We start from the raw sequence: 24339 nt of genomic DNA on the forward strand, positions 1-24339 counted from the left end.
CAACCCCATGGACTGTAGCCTCCCCAGACAGCCATTTTGCTTTTTTGCATTTCTTTTCCATGGGGATGGTCTTGATCCCTGTCTCCTGTACAATGTCACGAACCTCATTCCATAGCTCATCAGGCACTCTATCTATCAGATCTAGGCCCTTAAATCTATTTCTCACTTCCACTGTATAATCATGAGGGATTTGATTTAGGTCATACCTGAATGGTCTAGTGGTTTTCCCTACTTTCTTCAATTTAAGTCTGAATTTGGCAATAAGGAGTTCATGGTCTGAGCCACAGTCAGTTCCTGGTCTTGTTTTTGCTGACTATATAGAACTTCTCCATCTTTGGCTATAAAGAATATAATCAATCTGATTTTGGTGTTGACCATGTGGTGATGTCCATGTATAGAGTCTTCTCTTGTGTTGTTGGAAGAGGGTGTTTGCTATGACCAGTGCATTTTCTTGGCAAAACTCTGTCTTTGCCCTTCTTCATTCCATATTCCAAGGCCAAATTTGCCTATTACTCCAGGTGTTTCTTGACTTCCTACTTTTGCATTCCAGTCCCCTATAATGAAAAGGACATCTTTTTTGGGTGTTAGTTCTAAAAGGTCTTGTAGGTCTTCATAGAACTGTTCAACTTCAGCTTCTTCAGTGTTACTGGTTGGGGCATAGACTTGGATTACTCTGGTATTGAATGGTTTGCCTTGGAAACGAACAGAGATCATTCTGTCATTTTTGAGATTGCATCCAAGTACTGCATTTCTGACTCTTGTTGACCATGATGGCCACTCCATTTCTTCTGAGGAATTCCTGCCTGCAGTAGTAGATATAATGGTCATCTGAGTTAAATTCACCCATGCCAGTCCATTTCAGTTCGCTGATTCCTAGAATGTCAACATTAACTCTTGCCATCTCTTGTTTGAGCACTTCCAATTTGCCTTGATTCATGGACCTGACATTCCAGGTTCCTATGCAATATTGCTCTTTACAGCATCAGACCTTGCTTCTATCATCAGTCACATCCACAGCTGGGTATTCTTTTTGCTTTGGCTCCATCCCTTCATTCTTTCTGGATTTATATCTCCACTGATCTCCAGTAGCATATTGGGCACCTACTGACCTGCAGAGTTTCTCTTTCAGTATCTTATCATTTTGCCTTTTCATACTGTTCATGGGGTTCTCAAGGCAAGAATACTGAAGTGGTTTGCCATTCCCTCTCCAGTGGACCACATTCTGTCAAATCTCTCCACCATGACCTGCTGATCTTGGGTTGCCCCATGGGCATGGCTTAGTTTCATTGAGTTAGACAAGGCTGTGGTCCTAGTGTGATTAGATTGACTAGTTTTCTGTGAGTATGGTTTCAGTGTGTCTGCCCTCTGATGCCCTCTTGCAACACCTACCATCTTACTTGGGTTTCTCTTACCTTGGGCATGGGATATCTCTTCACGGCTGCTCCAACAAAGCACAGCCAATGCTCCCTACCTTAGGCGAGGGGTATCTCCTCACCACTGCCCTTAAACATCTGAATGCAGAGTTCCAAAGAATAGCAGGAAGAGATAAGAAAGCCTTCTTCAGTGATCAATGCAAAGAAATAGAGGAAAACAACACAATGGGAAAGACTAGAGATCTCTTCAAGAAAATCAGAGATACCAAAGAAACATTTCATGCAAAGATGGGCGCAATAAAGGACAGAAATGGTATGGACCTAACAGAAGCAGAAGATATTAAGAAGAGATGGCAAGAATACACAGAAGAACTGTACAAAAAAAGATCTTCATGACCCAGATAATCACAATGGTGTGATCACTCACCTAGAGCCAGACATCCTGGAATGTGAAGTCAAATGGGCCTTAGAAAGCATCACTACGAACAAAGCTAGTGGAGGTGATAGAATTCCAGTTGAACTATTCCAAATCCTGAAAGATGCTGCTGCGAAAGTGCTGCACTCAATATGCCAGCAAATTTGGAAAAGGCAGCATTGGCCACAGGACTGGAAAAAGTCAGTTTTCATTCCAATCCCAAAAGAAGGCAATGCCAAAGAATGCTCCAACTACTGCACAATTGCACTCATCTCACATGCAAGTAAAATAATGCTTAAAATTCTTCAAGCCAGGGTTCTGCAATATGTGAACCGTGAACTTCCTGATGTTCAAGCTGGTTTTAGAAAAGGCAGAGGAAACAGAGATCAAATTGCCAACATCCACTGGATCATTGAAAAAGCAAGAGAGTTCCAGAAAAACGTCTATTTCTGCTTTATTGACTATGCCAACGCCTTTGACTGCGTGGATCACAATAAACTGTGGAAAATTCTGAAAGAGATGGGAATACCAGACCACCTGATCTGCCTCTTGAGAAATTTGTATGCAGGTCAGGAAGCAACAGTTAGAACTGGACATGGAACAACAGACTGGTTCCAAATAGGAAAAGGAGTACATCAAGGCTGTATATTGTCACCCTGTTTATTTAACTTCTATGCAGAGTACATCATGAGAAATGCTGGACTGGAAGAAACACAAGCTGAAATCAAGATTGCCCGGAGAAATATCAATAACCTCAGATATGCAGATGACACCACCCTTATGACAGAAAGTGAAGAGGAACTCAAAAGCCTCTTGATGAAAGTGAAAGTGGAGAGTGAAAAAGTTGGCTTAAAGCTCAACATTCAGAAAATGAAGATCATGGCATCCAGTCTGACCACTTAATGGAAATAGATGGGGAAACGGTGGAAACAGTGTCAGACTTTATTTTTCTGGGATCCAAAATGACTGCAGATGGTGACTGCAGCCATGAAATTAAAAGACGCTTACTCCTTGGAAGGAAAGTTAAGACCAACCTAGATAGCATATTCAAAAGCAGAGACATTACTTTGCCAACAAAAGTTCATCTAGTCAAGGCTATGGTTTTTCCTGTGGTCATGTATGGATGTGAGAGCTGGACTGTGAAGAAGGCTGAGCACCGAAGAATTGATGCTTTTGAACTGTGGTGTTGGATAAGACTCTTGAGAGTCCCTTGGACTGCAAGGAGATCCAACCAGTTCATTCCAAAGGAGATCAGCCCTGGGATTTCTTTGGAAGGAATGATGCTAAAGCTGAAACCCCAGTACTGTGGCCACCTCATGCAAAGAGTTGACTCATTGGAAAAGATTCTGATGCTGGGAGGGATTGGGGGCAAGAGGAGAAGGGATGACAGAGGATAAGATGGCTGGATGGCATCACTGACTCGATAGACATGAGTCTGAGTGAACTCCAGGAGTTGGTGATGGACAGGGAGGCCTGGCGTGCTGCAATTCATGGGGTCGCAAAGAGTCAGACACGACTGAGCGACTGATCTGATCTGATCTGATGGACTGTAGCCTAACCAGGTTCCTCCGTCTATGGGATTTTCCAGGCAAGAATACTGGAGTGGGTTGCCGTTTCCTTCTCCAGGAGATATTCCCAACCCAGGGATTGAACCCAGGTCTCCCACATTGTAGGCAGACGCTTTAGCATCTGAGCCACCAGGGAAGATCCTCTGGTGAGGAGTCCGGTAATGGCAGTAATGGTGACCTCCTTCAAAAGGACTTTTCCCAGCACACCTCGTGGCTCCTAGGACTGCTATATTCAGTGCCCCTGACCCCACGGCAGGCCATGTAGACCCATGCCTCCACCAGAGACTCCTGTACATTCACAGGCAAGTCTGGCTCATTCTCTTGTGGGGTCACTGCTTCTTTCTCCTGGGTCCTGGTGCACATATAGTTTTGTTCATGTCCTGCAAGAGTCTCTTTCCCCAATCCTGTGTAAGTTCTGTAATCAAATTCCAGTGGCCTTCAAAGTCAGTATTCTTGCCTGAGAATCTCATGGACGGAGGAACTTGGTAGGCTACAGTCCATGGGGTTGCAAATAGTCAGACATGACTGAGCAACTTCACTTCATTTCAAAGTCAAATTCCCTTGGGGTTCTCAGTCCCTTTGCCAGATCCTTAGGTTGGGGAATCTGTTGTGGGCCCTAGAATGTTTGCAACAGTGGGATAACTTCTTTGATATAATTGTTCTGCATAAGTGGATTGTCAAGATGGCAGAGTCAAAGTGCACTCATCTTCTCTTATGAGAACTCCAAAATTGCAACTCTCTGCTGAATGACCATTGACAGGAGAATGTTGGATCCCACCAAAGAAGATATCCCATATCCAAGGGCAAAGGAGAAGCCCCAACAAAATTAGTAGGAGTGGAAAAATCACTTTTAGAATCAAACTCCATATCCTCCAAAGACTCTCAGAGGGCTCAAACAAAACCCTGTGTGCCCCAGACCCCACAGACTGAGCCAGACCTGCCTTTGAATGTTTGAGTGTCTCCTGAGGAGGCACGGATCAGCAGTGGCCACTGCAGGACAGAGGCTCTGGCTGTGACAAACCTCGGAGGCACTGCATGTGGCATAAATCTTCTTGGAAGAGGTCTCCATTAGCCCCAACTTAGAGCCACAAAGCAGATGACCCACAAACTGGAGAACGATTATGTCAAAGTATATGAATACCTCCCAGTAATAATTAGATGATATTGGTAGAAGTCAATGAAAAGTGTGTTGTTTAGTCACAAGAGTTGCTCATGTCCAACTTGTGTGACCCCATGGATTGTAGCCCACCAGGCTTCTCTGTCTTTGGGGATTCTCCAGGCAAGAATACTGGAGTGCTGTGCCCTCCTTCAGGGGATCTTTCAGACCCAGGGATCGAACCCATGTCTCTTATGTCTCCTGCATTGGCAGGTGTGTTCTTTACCACTAGCAACCCCAGGGAAGCCCACGTTTATAGCTACTGTCTTTTCCAAAGACCTCATTATTTGATTTCTGAATTGCAAACTTCTAGTCTACTTTTGGTGTTTTTTTTTTTTTTTTTTTTTCCTCACTATTCTCTAAAGCATAGTAAGTAAATGTAAGCATTGGAAGAAATTAACCATCAGTGTCAACTGTGAAAAAAAATTAACATAAGGTTGAGGGAATGATGAGAGATGGATATAATCATTAAATATGTTAGCGTGATCAATGTCAATAGTACTTTAGAAATAGAAACAAGTAAACCTTAAAATCTGAGGGGGGAAAAAATGGGCTTTCACCAAAAGAATAAACAAGAGCAATAAAAGCAAACAAAACCAAAAACTGTAAGGCTATGACCAAAGAGACCAGAAGGAGTTAAACCGATTTAACACTACATGACGTTTGTCAGAAATTAGACATCTATACTCTGTAGAATTTGAAACAAAGAAATAAAATATGATAGTTGTTTCCAGGTGTTTTGGCCAGTGGACATATCTGAGTGATTTAAATACCTTGAAATCTATTTAGACTTGCTTTACAGCCAGCATATGGTTATTTTATTTTGTAAAGCATCCTGTGTGTTCTTAAAAGGATGTGACTTCTATAGTTATTTCAATTAAGTTAAATCAAAACAAAATTCTAACAACAAAAGAACAAGAGTCGATCACCTACAATGGACTGAAAATTAGCTTTCTATCAAGTTTTGATACCTGCAACCTGGTTGCAAGAAGATAATGGGATATTATTCAAGTATTGAGGGAAAACAACTCTGGTGAAGAAGTTTATATCCAAGTAAAATGCTATAGAACACTGAGAATATTAAAAAAATATTCCCAGGCACATTCAGCCTGAACTGGCTTGATACATAAAAATATGGAAAATATTTTTGAAGAAAGCATTCAAATAAGAAAATCAATATAGATGGCATGTCAAAAGATATAGAATGTACAAATCCTAGAATGTTTAATAAAATTTATTGTTATTTTATTTTTAAAATAAATGTTCTATTGATATTTCACATGAATATAAAAATATTCACAAATAATAACTATATATCTTGGTGAATAGAACATAATAAGAATTTCAATAGGTATCACAAAATAAAAAGAAAAATAGACTAGAATTTTACAGTAAACATAATAATCACATATATTAGGAAATTAAATGCTACTACAATCCAGAATCCCTCTCAACTTCTTCCTAGGATAATTTCTACCTATCCTGTTCTAGGTAACTGATATCTTGCTTTACAAAAATTTCTGTATAATGCTTTCTAGGTTTCTGTTTTAAGGTGTTATACTCTATCTAATAGATTGCTGCTGCTAAGTCGCTTTAGTCATGTCCAACTCTGTGCAACCCCATAGACGGCAGCCCACTAGGCTCCCCTGTCCCTGGGATTCTCCAGGCAAGAACACTGGAGTGGGTTGCCATTTCCTTCTCCAATGCATAAAAGTGAAAAGTGAAAGTGAAGTTGCTCAGTTGTGTCCAACTCTTAGTGACCCCATGGACTGCAACCCACCAGGCTCCTCCGTCCATGGGATTTTCCAGGCAAGGGTACTAGAGTGGGGTGCCATTGCCTTTAGTTTCTGGATACTTGATTCTTATACTAATATTAGTACAGTAATTTTTTCAAATTTTATTTTTTGGTTAATGGAAATACAATTGATGGTTCTATTTTATAGCTAACTACTTTGTATGTGTATATATATATATATATATATATATTAATATCGTTTATTTGTGATTATTTAAGATCTTCTATTCAAATATAGTTTCATTTCTTCTTTTAAAGTTCTTACATTTTTTTCCTCCTTGCCTTTTTGCTGTCCATATAATCAGGTAAAATGTTGAACAAAATTGATAATAGAGGCTATAATTTTCTTGTCCCCAGTTTTAAGAGGGAAATGACCAATATGTCATTTTACAGAAGATGATTGTTATGGCCATTTGCAATAATAGCATTTAATAAATTAGGAATTCTTTCCCTAAATAATAAATTGGGAATTTCTTCAATAAATTAGGGATTGTTTTCTCATTCATAGTTTTGTTAATAGTTTTTACCATGAGTAACATTTAGAATTTGTTTTTTTTTAATTATGGAGAATTACATATAATTTTCCTGCTTCAGTCATGTCCAACTCCTAGCGACCCCATGGACTGCAGCCCACCAGGCCCCTCCATCCATGGGATTTTCCAGGCAAGAGTACTGGAGTGGGTTGCCATTGCCTTCTCCAACTAAGGTGATAAATTATGTCAAATTTTGGATATGGAAATATATTCATTTCTTTAGCAAATTCAACAATTCTGATAGTTCATATATTGCTGGATTTAGAATTTAGAATTTTGGCATCTATGTTCATAACAAGGATTGGTCTTTAATTGCCTTTTCTTGTAACATCTTTCTCAAGTTTCTAAATTAATGTTATGCAGGATTCATAAAACACACTAAGAAGTATTTCCTTTTTATCTCTGGAAATACATGTAAGCTTGGTTTTATTTCTTTCTTAAAATTTTGAAGAATTCTCTATTGAAATGGGACCTACAGTTTTGCATGTGTGTGACAAAGTTTTGAAAAATCATCTCTATCATATTGTCACTCCTTTGTAAGTAATGTGTCTTTTTCTAGAACTACTTTTATTATAGAATCTTTTTTTAAAACTTTTATTATAGAATCTTTCTCATTAGTTTTATTTAGTTTTAAATTAGGAGCTATATTGGTATCTCTGTTTTTGTCTTGATTCATTGCATTATTTCCTGAATGTGTGACTTAAAATTTTTCATCACTTAAGAAATTTTCTAAGCCTTTATCTGTTTAAAAGTGACTATTACCCATTATATCTCTTGTTTCCTTCTGGAATTTTATTTACTAGTTAATTCTAGTTAATTCTAAACGTATGTTACTGCATATAAGTGCTATTTGGCCTATTTATTCCCTAGTTTTGATTACAATTTTATGCTTAGAGTTTCCTTAAGTTTCTTTATTTAATCACAAGCATTTAAAGTGTGACAACCCTAATATTTGGATCTGGGCTTGTTCCTATCATCAGTAATTTTTTTTTTAGGTTGTAGTATTTTATTGTATAGACATATATACATACACATATGCACATTTAAATGATGCTCATTGCTGCTGAAGATTCTTATAAGAAGGTAAAAAAATCTGGTTTACATTACCTTTTTCCATAGAAGATTAATTTCCACCGAAGACTAAAAGCATCAATTCTTCAGCGTTTAGCTTTCTTTATAGTTCAACTCTCACATCCTTACATGACTACTGGAAAAACCATAGCTTTGACTAGATGGACCTTTGTCAGCATTACAAATAAAGAAATTCCACTTACTAGAGTATGTTGGACTTTCAGATTAAAAAGGGTGGAGTTTCTTTTCCTTTAATAGGTGGAAATTCAAGCATTACTAATTGAGAGAATCATCAGGACCTATTACATTCTGTATCAATTCCAGAGTATCTGGGGGGGAAAAATGATATGACTGACAATCATATGATTGACAATTTCCTGATTTTTTTCATAAATTTTTACTCATGTTACTAACTGTAATTAGATACATATGTATATATGTGCATATACATATATACATATATGATGGCATAGTTGTTAGGTTTTCAAACAAGAAATATGTCAGAAAACTGCATTCAGTAATTTGGATGTTGCTTTTTTTTCTTTTTATCTTGCTGCTGAGTGCAGACTGTGCTGTTTCACATTTTATTACAAGACTCAGTGAATAAAACATATTTGATAGCTTGGCAATAGAAGAAAAATTTGTATTTAAATGAGGACAGAAGACACTGGGCACGAATTGATATGATTATGCCACAACTGATGAGTCATAACTAATGACACAGTCTAGTGTTCGTGAAGCAAATCTGCTGATGGGAGTGAGTGGAATGCAATCAGTAAGATATGCACAGGGAAGTCAGGAGAGCACCCACACATGTGTCAGGGATTCTTTAGTAGAAAGCTTTATCCAAACAGCATATCTGTTGGTTTCTCAACATTTGTTGGTTTTTTAGCAAAGTTTTTTGGAGGTGAAGATATAAATTCTCATGAAACAACAATAACAAATTGAACCTAGTGGCACTTAAAAATACTCTAGTCTTTGACATATATGCCTGTACAGTTAAAGACCAATCAAACATATAGCCAACAGTCAATATGGGAACATTTAAACTTAGGTTTTGTTTTATTTCCTTTTATATATGATGGTGAGGTCACAGATTTAAAATTATGAATTTTCCGGTAACAGCCACTCCTGTTTTTATCATACACTTTGAATGATTCAATGTTGACATTTTATTATTGTTTTATTATTACTGTTTTTCATCTTTCTTATTGAAGTTCATCATCTATCCTGTCTAATACTTTTCTTCTCCTGATAATTTGCACATGATTATAACAGTTCAGTTCAGTTCAGTTGCTCAGTCGTGTCCGACTCTTTGCGATCCCATGAATCGCAGCACGCCAGGCCTCCATGTCCATCACCAACTCCCGGAGTTCACTCAAACTCATGTCCATCGAGTCGGTGATGCCATCCAGCCATCTCATCCTCTGTCATCCCCTTCTCCTCCTGCCCACAATCCCTCCCAGCATCAGAGTCTTTTCCAATGAGTCAACTTTTCGCATGAAGTGGCCAAAGTATTGGATTTTCAGCCTCAGCATCATTCCTTCCAAAGAACACGCAGGGCTGATCTTTAGAATGGACTGGTTGGATCTCCTTGCAGTCCAAGGGACTCTCAAGAGTCTTCTTCAACACCACAGTTCAAAAGCATCAATTCTTCGGTGCAGATGGTAGCAATTCCTCATGGCTTAATGGTAAAGAATACTTCTGCCAATGCAGGAGACGTGGGTTTGACTCCTGGGTTGAGAAGATCCCCTGGAGAAGCAAATGGAAACCCACTCCAGTATTCTTGTCTGGGAAATCCCATGGACACAGGAGCCTGGAGGGCTGCTGTCCATGGGGTAGCAAAAGAGTTGGACATGACTTAGCAACTGAACAATAACAATAAGCAGTCCCATAAAACTGTTTTCCTTATCCTAAGAAATTCCCTGAAGGAGTATATTGTTTGTTTATATCTTTCTATTTTGGACTGAGTAGAATACCTTCCTTATAAGTGACACAGGATAAATGTGGAATGACTGAAAAACAATTCAGTTCAGTTCAGTAGCTCAGTTGTGTCTGACTCTTTGCAACCCCATGAACTGCAGCACGCCAGGCCTCCCTGTTCATTACCAACTCCTAGAGTTCATTCAAACTCATGTCCATTGGGACGGTGATGCCATTCAACCATCTCATCCTCTGTCATCCCCTTCTTCTCCTACCCTCAATCTTTCCCAGCATCAGGGTCTTTTCAATGAGCCAGCTGTTCACATCAGGTGGACAAACTATTGGAGTTTCAGCTTCAACATCAGTCCTTCCAATGAACACCAGGGACTGATCTCCTTCAGGATGGACTGGTTGGATCTCCTTGCAGTCCAAGGGACTCTCAAGAGTCTTCTCCAACACCACAGTTCAAAAGCATCAATTCTTCTGTGCTCAGCTTTCTTTATAGTCCAAATTTCACATCCATACATGACTACTGGAAAAACCATAGCCTTGACTAGATGGACCTTTGTTGGCAAAGTAATATCTCTACTTTTTAATATGCTATCTAGGTTGGTGATAACTTTCCCTCCAAGGAGTAAGGATCTTTTAATTTCATGACTGCAATCACCATCTACAGTGATTTTGGAGCCCCCAAAAATAAAGTCAGCCACTGTTTCCACTGTTTCCCCATCTATTTCCCATGAAGTGATGGGACCAGATGCCATGATCTTAGTTTTCTGAATGTTGAGCTTTAAGCCAACTTTTTCACTCTCCTCTTTCACTTTCATCACGAGGCTCCTTAGTTCTTCTTCACTCTCTGCCATAAGGGTGGTGTCATCTGCATATTTAAGGTAATTGATATTTCTTCCAGCAATCTTGATTCCAGCTTGTGCTTCATCCAGCCCAGCATTTCTCATGATGTACTCTGCATTTAAGTTAAATAAGCAGTGTGACAATATATGGCTTTGACATACTCCTTTTCCTATTTGGAACCAGTCTGTTGTTCCATGTCCAGTTCTAACTGTTGCTTCCTGACCTGCATATATGTTTCTCAAGAGGCAGGTCAGGTGGTCTGGTATTCCCATCTCTTGAAGAATTTTACACAGTTTATTATGATCCACACAGTCAAAGGCTTTGGCATAGTCAATAAAGCAGAAATAGATGTTTTTTTGGAACTCTCTTGCTTTTTCACTGATCCAGCAGATGTTCACAATTTAATCTCTGGTTTCTCTGCCTTTTCTTGAAACCAGCTTGAACATCTGGAAGTTCATGGTTCACGTATTGCTGAAGCCTGGCTTGGAGAATTTTGAGCATTACTTTACTAGCGTGTGAGATGAGTGCAATTGTGCGGTAGTATGAGCATTCTTTAGCATTGCCTTTCTTTGGGATTGGAATGAAAACTGACCTTTTCCAGCCCTGTGGCCACTGCTGACTTTTCCATATGTGCTGACATATTGAGTGCAGCACTTTCACAGCATTATCTGTTAGGATTTGAAATAGCCTAACTGGAATTCTGGAGAAGGCAATGGCACCCCACTCCAGTACTTTTGCCTAGAAAATCCCATGGATAGAGGAGCCTGGTAGGCTGCAGTCCATGGGGTTGCTAGAGTCGGACACGACTGAGCCACTTCACTTTGACTTTTCACTTTCATGCATTGGAGAAGGAAATGGCAACCCACTCCAGTGTTCTTGCCTGGAGAATCCCAGGGACGGGAAGCCTGGTGGGCTGTTGTCTATGGGGTCACACAGAGTCCGACACCACTGAAGCAACTTAGCAGCAGCAGTAGCAGCAGCAACTGGAATTCCATCATCTCTACTAGCTTTGTTTGTAGTGATGCTTCCTAAGGCCCACTTGACTTCACATTTCAGGATGTCCGGCTCTAGGTAAGTGTGAGTGATCATACCTTCATGATTATCTGGGTTGTGAAGATCTTTTTTGTACAGTTCTTTTGTGTATTTTTGCCACCTCTTCTTAATATCTTCGGCTCCTGTTAAATCATACCATTTCTATCCTGTATTGATCCCATCTTTTCATGAATTGTTCCCTTGGTATCTCTAACTTTTTTGAAGAGATCTCCAGTCTTTCCCATTCTATTGTTTTTCTCTGTTTCTTTCCACTGGCCACTGAGAAAGGCTTTCTTATCTCTCCTTGCTGTTCTTTGGAACTCTGCCTTCAAATGGGTATATCTTTCCTTTTCTCCTTTGCCTTTCGCCTCTCTTCTTTGCACAGCTATTTGTAAGGTCTCTTCAGACAGCCATTTTGCCTTTTTGCATTTCTTTTTCTTGAGTATGGTCTTGCTCCCTGTCTCCTGTACAATGTCATGAACCTCCATCCATAGTTCATCAGGCACTCTGTCTATCAGATCTAGTCCTTCAAATGTTTTTCTCACTTCCACTGTATAGTCATAAGAGATTTGATTTAGGTCATACCTGAATGGTCTAGTGGTATTCTCCACTTTCTTCAACTTATGTCTGAATTTGGCAATAAGGAGTTCATGATCTGAGCCACAGTCAGCTCCAGGTCTTGTTTTTGCTGATTGTATAGAGCTTCTCCATCTCTGGCTACAAAGGATAAAATCAATCTGATTTCATTGTTGACCATCTGGTGATGTCCATGTGTAAAGTCTTCTCTTGTATTTTTGGAAGAGGGTGTTTGCTATGACCAGTGCATTCTCTTGGCAAAACTCTATTAGCCTTTGCCCTTCTTCATTCTGTACTCCATGGCCAAATTTGCCTGTTACTTCAGGTGTTTCTTGACTTCCTACTTTTGTATTCCAGTCCCCTTAAAGAAAAGGACATCTTTTGGGGGTGTTAATTCTAGAGGGTCTTGTAGGTCTTCATAGAACCATTCAATTTCAGCTTCTTCAGCATTACTGGTTGGGGCATAGACTTGGATTACTGTGATATAGAATGGTTTGCCTTGGAAATGAACAGAGATCATTCTGTTGTTTTTAAGATTGCATCCAAGTACTGCATTTCAGACTCTTGTTGACTATGATGGCTACTCCATTTCTTCTAAGGAATTCCTGCCCAGAGTAGTAGATATAATGGTTATCTGAGTTAAATTCACCCATTCCAGTCCATCTTAGTTAACTGATTCCTAGAATGTCAATGTTCACTCTTGCCATCTCCTGTTTGACCACTTCCAATTTGCCTTGATTCACGGACCTAACATTCCAGGTTCCGATGCAATATTGCTCTTTACAGCATCGGACCTTGTTCCTATCACCAGTCACATGCACAGCTGGGTATTGTTTTTGCTTTGGCTCCATCCTTTCATTCTTTCTGGAGTTATTTCTCCACTGATCTCCAGTAGCATATTGGGCACCTACTGACTTGGGGAGTTCATCTTTCAGTGTCCTATTTTTTGCCTTTTCATACTGTTCATGGGGTTCTCAAGGCAAGAATACTGAAGTGGTTTGCCATTCCCTTCTCCAGTTGACTGTAAATAAGTATAAATAAAAACATCTTAAACATGAGAAGAGGCTTGGGATAGTTGTAATATGGACATCTGTTTTACTTTTTCCTTAAGCCAAGTACTGGATTAAAAAAAAAAAAAAACACTCCCTTCCACTATTCATCCTACCAACAAGATATCTGGAAAAGCTAGTTCTGGGCTGATGCAAGAATAAGCCAAGGACATGATCAAGGGCCTAGATTTTCTAAATCTTCTTTCTCCAATATTTTAGAGTCTTTCTTAGTCCTCATGGCTTCTAAAACTTAACACTGTACTTATAGCCTAGGTAGGAAGTACACCAGGAACAGGACAAATGATGCTGGACAATTTCCTTTCAAAAGGCTTTCCTAGAAGCATCACCTAGTACTTCCTATTTGCTTTACATTTGCCACAACTTCTTCTCCTATCTGCTTAGGAAATTGGGAATTTTTTTCAACATATTCCTACCAATCATACTTCTCTTAATAAATATAAAACAATAATTTGGGGGACAAAGCTGATGATGTCAGTCACAGACATTATCAACCCAAATGGAGTTCACCATGAATTCTCCTGATGACAAGGAATTCTTTTTGTGTGGTTTGGGGAAGCATGCTCTGTGATTATCTTGTCAAGGGACATTTGGCAGTATCTGGAGAAGTGTTTGGTTGTCATCAAAGGGGAGAGGTGGGTACTGGAATCTAGTGGTTAGAGGCCATGGATGCTGCCAAACTTTATATAATACACAGAACACTGTCCAACAATGTGTAATTTCTGGCCTGAAATGTCAATAGTGCTGAGCTTGAAAAAGCCTGGTCTATACTACCTAGCATCAAGATATGATCTCCAAGGAAAATGTTAAAAGAAATGCAAGATGAAGAAGTAGGTGGAGGAGCAAAACTATAGCTACCATGGGTGAAAGTTGCTCACTTGTGTCCTACTCTTTCTGACCCCATGGACTACACAGTCCATGGAATTCTCCAGGTCACAATATTGGAGTAGGTAGATGTTCCCTTCGTCAGGGGATCTTCCCAACCCAGGGATCGAACCCAAGTCTCCCACATTGCAGATGGATTCTTTACCAGCTGAGCCACAAGGGAAGCCCATTCACAGAATCTGAAATATTGTGTGGCTTGTCAAATACAGAAGCAAATTCTCAGTATTTCTTCAGAAGGCAAACATGAAACAATGTTTAATTTTGTAATGATGAATATATTAAGATTTTATAATCATTTGAGCTTTCCAACAGCAAAAAATTAGGCATCTTTACAGAACTGAATGTGCTCTGTTTTTGTTGTTCAGTCATCCAGTTGTGTCCAACTCTTGCAACCCCACGGATTGCAGCTTTCCATGCTTCATGTCCCTCATCATCTCCCAGAATTTTCGCAAGTTCATGTTCATTGTATCAGTGATGCCATCCAGTCATTTTATCCTCTGATACCCTCTTCTCCTTCTGCCCTCAATCATTCCCAGCATCAGGAACTTTCCAATGAGTCAGCTGTTTGCATCAGATAACCAAAATACTGGAGTTTCAGATTCAGCATCAGTCCTTCCAAGTATTCAGGATTGATTTCCTTTGAGATTGACTAGTTTGTCCAGGAGACTCTCAGGAATCTTCTCCAGCACCATAGTTCTAAGGCATCAATTCTTCGGTGCTCTGCCTTCTTTACAGTCCAGCTCTTACAACCATATGTGAACATTGGGAAGCCCATAGCCTTGACTATATGGACCTTTGTTGGCAGAGTAATGTCTCTGCTTTTCAACACACTATGTGGATTTGTCACAGCTTTCCTGTCAAGAAGCAATTTTCTTTTGATTTCATGGCTGCAGTCACCATCTGCAATGGTTTTAGAGCCCAGGAAGAGGAAATCTGTCACTATTTCTACCTTTCCCCCTTCTATTTGCCATAAAGCAATGGGGCTGGATGCCATGATCTTAGTTTTTCTAAACATTTAGTTTTAAGCTAGTTCTTTCACTCTCCTCCTTCACCCTCATCAAGAGGCTCCTTAGTTCCTCTTCGCTTTCTGCCATTAGAGTGGTATCATCTGCATATCTGAGATTGTTGGTGCTTCTCCCGCCTATCTTGATACCAGCTTGTAACTCATCCAGCCTGGCATTCTCATGATGTGCTCAGCTTATAGGTTAAAAAAACAGGGTGACAGCAGATAGCCGTGTCGTACTCCTTTCTCCATCTTGAACCAATCAGTCATTCCATACAGGATTCTGTTGCTTCTTGACCCACATACAAGTTTTTCAGGAGACAGGTAAGATGGTCTGATACTTCTGTTTCTTTAAGAGCTTTCCACAGTTTGTTATGATCCACACAGTCAAAGGCTTTGGTGTAGTCAATGAAACAGAGGTACATATTTTTCTGAAATTCCCTAGCTTTCTCAATGATCCTGCAAATGTTGGCAATTTGATCTCTGGGTCCTCTTCCTTTTCTAAACCCAGCTTGGACATCTGAAAGTTCTTGGCTTGCATAATTCCAAAGCCTAGCATGCAAGATTTTAAGCTTTACCTTACTAACATGGGAGATCAGTGCAATTGTCCGATGGTTAGCACATTCTTTAGTTCTACCCATTCTTTAGTACCACCCTAAAGAATGTACTTGGTACAAGGTTGTCAATTTGTGAAGAATTCTTTATATTATAAACTCTTGAAATGTAAGAGCATATTTAAACCAGATCAACATGGAAGTCATTTCTAACACTTTAATATAAACCACTTTTAGACAGACTATCAAAGTGAGTCAATAGGAGCCACTAGTCTTTGCACCAGGTAATGTATGCACCAAGAGAAATCTGATGGAGGAATGTAGTAATTGCCTTCTGCTAGGCTTTGCTATGCCTGCTGGTGGAAGAAGAGGAGCGACTGGTCCTAATATTCTCGGAAATATACTAGTCTAGTCTCTGAACCACCCATCAGGACTGAGCTCAATTAGCATTGTGTTGCAATGAAGCATGAAAATTGTATTTTGTAAACAGTGTGGTAAAACTATGACCCAATCAGAAGCATTGTGTTGCCAGTTTATGATTTTCCTATCCTGGCCTCTTTTATAATCCAAGTTAACACATAGTAACCCTGAACTCACACTGCAGGTGTACTGACTCCCATTGTTTTAAATCAGCAGTAAGAGCAGAATTAAAATTTTAATACAAATCTAGGAACATTTTTATTCTTTTTCCTTTAATATCTCTCTAGTCTTTTATCTTTGTAGTTATTTGCTATTTCTCATTTATTTTTGGTATAATGGATGATTATGATTTATAATAAAATATCCTTGAGAATGCAAATCTATAACTATCCTATATAGCTATAATCAGAAAATGCAAATACTTGATAAATTTAGGGTAAATATGAGTCTATATAACATTTGTGATCCATATGAGGAATTCATTTGTAAACATATGTTAAAAGTTAATTCCAATTTTTTTGTACTTCAGTGACTCTCCTTAATGAGGGTAATGTAATTAACAATATAAATATATTTTGAAAGTGTATTAAATTATATACTTCTCCTAAAAGGAGAGAGTCACATCCACTGAATGCATATAACTACTGCTTTAATAATCCTCATTTTTAACAAATAGTCTTTACATCAGTATTCTATCTTTTATAGCATGTTAGCTTTCTTATGCTATTTAAATGCAATATTTATAAAAACAGAGAAATACTTATTTCCTCTGCATTTCTTTCCATTTGTTGGCTATTATGGCATTTATATTAGACCTTTTTCCATTGAAAGAGTGGCTAAATTTTGGAAAAAATGGTAATACAGTCTCAGTTTGTAAAAAAATTTTAAATGAATGGAGAACTTATTAAGATATAAGATGGTCACATTATTTGGTGATCTATTACAACTCACCTCTGAAGTACATCATGTTATAACACAGAGCCACTTACTCTGGACAAAGTCACTTTCAGGAATGGTTTTATTACCATGAAAATGAATAGATGTACTGGCTCTAAAGTGCCACCATTGCCCTTTATGAGAATAGTGAACTAGATTAGCTGGCACGCTTGCTTCCCTCACTCTTTATGAGCCTTATGTGTTTTGGGGTATTTTCAACATTTTTATCTAGATGATGTTATTTTCAGAAAAATCCTATAACATTTTCCATGTAGGCAAGGAAAACATGAACACTGAACTTGCTTAATAAAATTCAGTCATGAAAATGCATTTGAATATACTTGTTTAGCAATCCTAACAAAATTATCTTTAGACTTCGCCCAGAGAAATCTTTCGAGGTTTCACATTATGGTTAAGGTACAAAAGCCTGAATGCAGAAAAAAGTGATCAGAAAATACAGAGGTTTAAAATGATGAAAAATATTTGTTCATTTGGGTCCCTGATTAAAATTAAGCACTGCAATTCTGCAGAATATAACTATATTTATATAGTTATATAAAAGCAAATATTAGTCATAAGAGATCAGTTGTCTAAGTAGAGAAACACAGGGTGATTTTTTTTCCCTATTTTTTCCTGTGGTTAGTGTTAATATACATATACTTAAGAGTGCCTTATTCTCAAAGCAATTCAACTGTAATTTATATATACCTGATATTTTATGTAATGTGCTAAAAGAAACATTATTCGCATATAAAGATCATTGCAGAGGTGAAGTTGGTAAAAGTAATTAGTGAAAATTAATTTTGTGGGTTAAATAGATTTCAAATATTCTTATGGAAATTGGTTAGACTAAAATTTTGAGGGACTCACCTTCCCCTACATCTTTTTTGCTTCTGCTTTTGAAAGAAGCTAACAGTACTACTTAGTTGTATAGCTTTCTAAGATTTTTTTATACTCTTCATATTAAATATAAAGTGATACACTTCACTAATTATATGTGCAAAGAGTTCTCTATCAGGAAACTGTCAGCATGAAAACCCTCTTCCCACCAAGGAGTCTCTCCATTACTGAAGGTCAGTTGGTAGAGGTTATTATGTCCCTAGTAATAACAATTTGATCCTTTGTTTCCTTTGTTATATTTTTGTTCTCTCCACTGTTAAATGAACCTCAGCTGAAAACTATGAAATCAAAACTGCAGTACCTTAATAGCAGAGAAAAAATGTCATGGGGCAGTCTCTCAGCATCAAAGCATCAGGGGTATATCTTTTCAAAATGAAAAATATAGCTCATCTGGTTAACATAAAGGGCAGCAAGTTTTTTTATAGATGAAAAGTGGAGGCAGCAAAGTGGTGGTTGTCAGCAGATGCCAAAGTCTCAACTTTTCTGTTAGATGATCAAATATATATTAAGTCTGCATAAAAAACGCAGTTATCACAGGATTCAACATATTGTATCAAAGAGAAGCCAGTCCTCATCCCAAGTAGAGGTATTTCTTTTTTTTAAATTTCATTTCATACTTGCAGACTTCCTAACCAGCAAGGAGAAAAATGGGGGTGCGGGAGTTGAAGATGAGCCTTGAAATATGAGAAGAGTGAGCAAAGTAAATGCCATGGTGGCTCAGATGGTAAAAGCGTCTGCCTACAAAGTGGAAGACCCAGGTTCGATCCCTGGTCGGGAAGATCCTCTGGAGAAGGAAACGGCAACCCACTCCAGTATTCTTGTCTGGAAAATCCTATGGATGGAGGAGCGTGGCAGGCTACAGTCTGTGGGGCTGCAAAGAGTTGGACACAACTGAGCAACTTCACAAGAGCTTAAAGTCATGACCTTGTGGATGACTTTTTGTAGGGATGGGACATTTCCACACAAGAGGTGAAAACAAGTGGATTTTTTTTTTTTTTTAATTCTGAGTTCTAAACATCCATTCTCTCTTGGTTCCTTCTTTGACATTTCTGCTAACTTGGCCAACAGAATATTCAGAATAGTTAGATCTTCTTGGCACAGGGAGCAGGGACTTTCATTTAACAACATGCATTTCACAAATATGCATTGTCAGTTCCTCACACCCTCCTCCCAGTGTATGTGATATGTTTGTAAAGGGATATATACTATCAACTGTGGTATTGAAAGTTAGTTTTGAAGTATTAGAGAAATATTGGTTTTTATATCAGTTGCCTAGAAACTAGCTGTACAGTTATATATATATATATATATATATATATATATATATACATATATATATACACATCCAACTTAAGCAAAAGCAATGTTTAAATTCAATTGCAAAGCATGCCATTTATCCATCAGGATGTCACTAACTGAGTAGAAGGGATAATTTGTATTTAAGTTTAAACTTTAGAGGAACACAGTCAAATAGAAAATTCTGTGATTATGGAAATTTATATAATAATGAAACAGCCTTTTAAATGTGCCTAGAAAATCTGTGATGTGCATTCTTTATTTAATTTTTATTAATTTAAGTATAAATATAAATAGATGTGTGTCTATTTACTATCTACTGGAGAGCATACCTTTAGAAGATCAAAAGGACAACAATGCAAATCCCCAAATAGTTGGAAACATCAAATCTATTAAAACAGATTTTATAGAATATAAACCTATTTTGGAATAGAATTATGGTGACAGGTTTTTAATATAGCCTTGTTCATATGTAGCAACCTCACCAACTGCGTTTTCTAGTAAGTATGTGTCTCAAGGAATTCTGGGGGCTTCCCGGGGACTTCCCAGGTGGCTCAGTGGTAAAGAATCTGCCTGGAAATGTAGGATATCCAGGAGTTGCAGGTAGATCCCTAGGTTGGGAAGATCCCCTGGAGGAGGAAAAGGCAACCACTCCTGTATTCTTGCCTGGAGAATCCCATGGACAGAGGAGCCTAGCTGGCAACAATCCATGGGGTTGCAAAGAGTCAGACACAACTGAGCAACTGAGCAAACATACAAGGCAAACAAATTCATAGAGCATGATTTTATTAGGAATCCTGAGAATTCATAGATCAGTTGATTGTAGGACCTAAGAAGCAGATTATTTAATGAAGAACAAAACAAATAAAAAACCATCCAAGATAAGTGCAGGTGACATAATATCTTTAATATACATCAAGCAAAGTCCTGTAGGAGAATTGGTGTGTTTAATTCCATTGTCATATAAAATAATTTGCTTCCTAGAAAGAGTGGTATTTGTGGTGATGAAGAGAGTAAGAGAAGTTAACTATATAGTAAAGAGACTTAGCAGCATGAATGTATTATATTTATGGAAGTTTGGAAATTATTGAATGGGTGCAGTTTAAAAGTCATGTTAATAAGCAATATGGCATCAGGACATATCCTAGATGTTATGCCTAGAAATTTTAATCTTATTCTGTGAATGATAGAGTCCAGAAATATTTTAATAAGTGTAACAACATGATTTAATCTGTGATTCAGGAAACTAACACTATAGCAATGTATAGGGGTGATTGCCAAGGTAAGAAATGGAAGCCAAGGAAACAAGTGAAGAAGCTACTAAATGTAAGTAAGATTTTAGAAGGAATGTAGAGTAAAGGATAACTTTGTAGGACTTGCAAGAGTTTGGAGTTGATCATTCAAGTCAGACAACTTCAGGAAAGAAAGAAGTCAAAAGCTAGCTTTTACCATCTAATCTCAAAGCCTGACACAAAAGGTGATGTCCCTAAGAGAAGGTTTGGTTTTTGTTTGCTTACTTCTTTATTTTGCTTCTTTTTAATTTTGTGGTTTTTTTAACTGGTGAAGTATGGCATCTTTGTGAAGTCCTTGTAGAAACTGATGATTAAAGGTCAAGAACATGAATTAAACAGACATACAATTCACAAAGTAAAATTCCAATTATAGTTATATTTAAAAATATATTGTAGAGTTAGTGCAAACTCAGTTGAAAATTCAAGCAGTACAAAGATATGTAAAGCAAAAATGAAAAGCAAAACTACCCTCATCTCTATCCTTTCCACCATCCTACCTATTAAGGGTTTGTACTGTTAATAATTTGCACTGTTTACTACTATAACTTTTTCTACATAAGTATAAATACATTTTTAAAGTGCTAATAATTTCTTTTAACTATGTATTTGTATGCATAAACACCCATAATGCATATATAATACTGATGCTACTGAATTACATACCTGCTAGGGTTTCACAATGCTACAGCCCTGCAGATGTGTAATTTATATTTATACAAATAGAATAAATTTCACTCAAAGAAACAATTTATCAATATATCAAATACCCTTTTCATGTCAACATGTATAGATCTATGTCATATATAGATCTATATCATTATATCATTTCTTAACACAGATATATCCCTATTTAACTATTCTTTTTGTAATATACATTTAGGTTTTTTAAAATGTGTTTATATTACAAATAGTAGTGATAATTTAACACCTTGATATCTTTAAGAATATTTTCCTTGTTAAAAAACAAAATCATTGTTTTAATATAAGTTCTACTGAGAAATATATAAAATAGGCAACATTCAAATATTAGTATGCAAATAAAAATTCAAATATATATTCCTTTACTTAGTTTTTAGAAGCTCTTGTGAAGACAACAGATAACAGTAGAAATGATCACATATGAACTTTAAAAAACAAAGATTTTTAATGTTCTGGTGTATTATTTTCAAAATGATCTCATTTTTAATTGTTGGAAAGTCATTATCTATGCATCTGGTATATGATTCTGTATTTTTTATCTAACCATCCACATAGCTTCTATGCAATGCTGACACAGCCTTTACACACACACATGCACAATTTGAGTCCTTTTAAAATGTACCATTTAAATGTGATATGTTCTATCTGAAGTTCAATGTATGAAATAACTACACAATTGCAGTTCAGAGAACCCCCATCTGAATAAATGTGAATACAAGCTTCACCTTGTGAATATTCAGACATTGAATCTCAGGAAGAAACTTACTCCCAGTAAACATTGTTTTTATAAGGAAAATGTGGATCTAGGACATGACTATTTTCAGAATGATGCAAATCTACTGACACAACTAAAAATACAAGTTAGCTTAGTGAGAATTGCAAAAAACTTTCTATTTGTGCAAATATAATTCTTTCCTGGCAGAGAATTTGATGCTGTGATTTCTCTTTTCACTTCATTCAGCTTAATTCTAATTTGTAATCACCTCTTTCCATAAAAATAATAATAATAACCAATTCTTCTGAAGGTGGAAAAATGAAACTGTGATAAGCTATCATTATTTTGGAGGCCATATCTGTAAATTATACACATCCAAATAATCCTCTGCCAATTCTATGATCCTTTGGTTTCAAATCACAAAAGACAAAGAATTATGCATTATTTTTTCTCATATTTGAGATCCCTAAAATTTGGAAACAGAAATAAGGAATTTATGTTTTGTTGAGCAGGAACTACACTTAGAAGACAGACCAGCCCACCTACATCATGCAGTTTTACTCATCTGCTTTAACAAACTGGGCTGCACGTGTGTCTTCATGCTAGACTAGATAAATATACCCCTTGAACACACGGCATTGGTCAATCAAAATGTCTTGCTGAGTCAAAGATACAAGTGGAATTTACTCACCCATATGGGTCCCATATATCAGGTTTGTTCCCTACCCATCCTATCCTGAAAATTCTAATGTCTTCCAATGCAACTTCTGTGTTGTTATACTGAATTTGGAAGTTTCAGCATGTACTAACTTCAAAATGATTTCCCTTTTTCTGTGGATTTCTTTTTTCTAAATTATATCAGTGTTCAATTATGTTATCAATCTGTACATTACAGTATGATATGATGAAATTATTACCAATCAATGTCTGCTTATATTTATTTTTTTTGAAGTATAGTTGATTTATGAATTCCCTGGTAGCTCAGCTAGTAAAGAATCTGCCTGCAATTCAGGAGACCCTGGTTCTATTCCTCGGTTGGAAGGATCCCCTGGGTAAGGGGTAGGCTACCCACTCTAGTGTTCTTGGGCTTCTGTGGTAGCTTAGATGGTAAAGAATCTGCTTGCAATGTGGGAGGCCTGGGTTTGATCCTTGGGCTGGGAAGATCCCCTGGAAGAGGACATGGCAACCCACTCCAATATTCTTGCATGGAGAATCCCCAGGGACAGAGGAGCTTGGCGGGCTACAGTCCATGGATTCACAAAGAGTGGGACAGGCCTAAGCAGCTAAGAACATAGCCCATAGTTGATTTACAACGTTGTATTAGTTTCAGGCATACAGCATAGTGATTCAGTTTTATCTATATATATATTATTTTTCAGATTCTTTTCCCTTATAGGTTATTATAAAATATTGAGTATAGTTCCCTGTGCTGTATACAGTAGGTCCTTATTGGTTATCTATTTTACATATAGATGTTTTAATCCCAAACTCCTAATTTATCCTTTCCCCCTTCCTTCCCCTTCTTTTTGAATTAAAGTTCACCAGAGTGAAAACCCAGAAATGCATGGATAGTTCTAGAATCAGTTTAGCCTTCAGCTTGTGGGCACAGCCGAGGGGAAGAAAATGCAATTTTCTCTTATAGTTCCAGTTACCATATGAAAGCTTTCTGTTAATTATGAGACTCAATACATTTCACAGAGGTTTAACAGATGGACCCAAGTGTCCATCAATAAGAAACTAAGCAAATGCATTTTGGCATGGTATTAGGCAATTTGAAGAAGGAAAAGGAGAGGAAGAGGAGGAAAAAAACAAGAAAAGATCTGGGAGAACGATCCCCCTCAACTGTGGAGAAATACAGGGTGGGAGAGAAAAGGGGAGGTATGTATACAAAAGGGGAGGAGGTACATACACATTCTCTGTTTATTCATGCTCTATTTTTTGTTCCATCCATACATCACTTTTCCAACCAAAACTGCATTTAAATAAAAACATCTCCCTCTCTCTCTCTGTCTAAACACACATACACACTCACAAATGTGGACAGAAAGACTCCCACAATCCTCTGAGGAAATAATATTATCCCCAATTTATGAATGACTGAAATGAAGCTGACTAGTTACAAGTCTGAGGTCACATAATTAGTATGTGCTTAAGTAAGAATTCAAACACAGGTCAGTCTGATTCCAGAGGCTCCATTCTCTCATCATACCAACTTGCATCTTCCATTAATGGAAGTGTTTCTCAACCTTCTTTGGCTTTCTTGCTGTTACTGTTTATA

Source organism: Bos javanicus, chromosome 21, assembly GCF_032452875.1.
Source record: "Bos javanicus breed banteng chromosome 21, ARS-OSU_banteng_1.0, whole genome shotgun sequence".
NCBI lineage: Eukaryota > Metazoa > Chordata > Mammalia > Artiodactyla > Bovidae > Bos > Bos javanicus.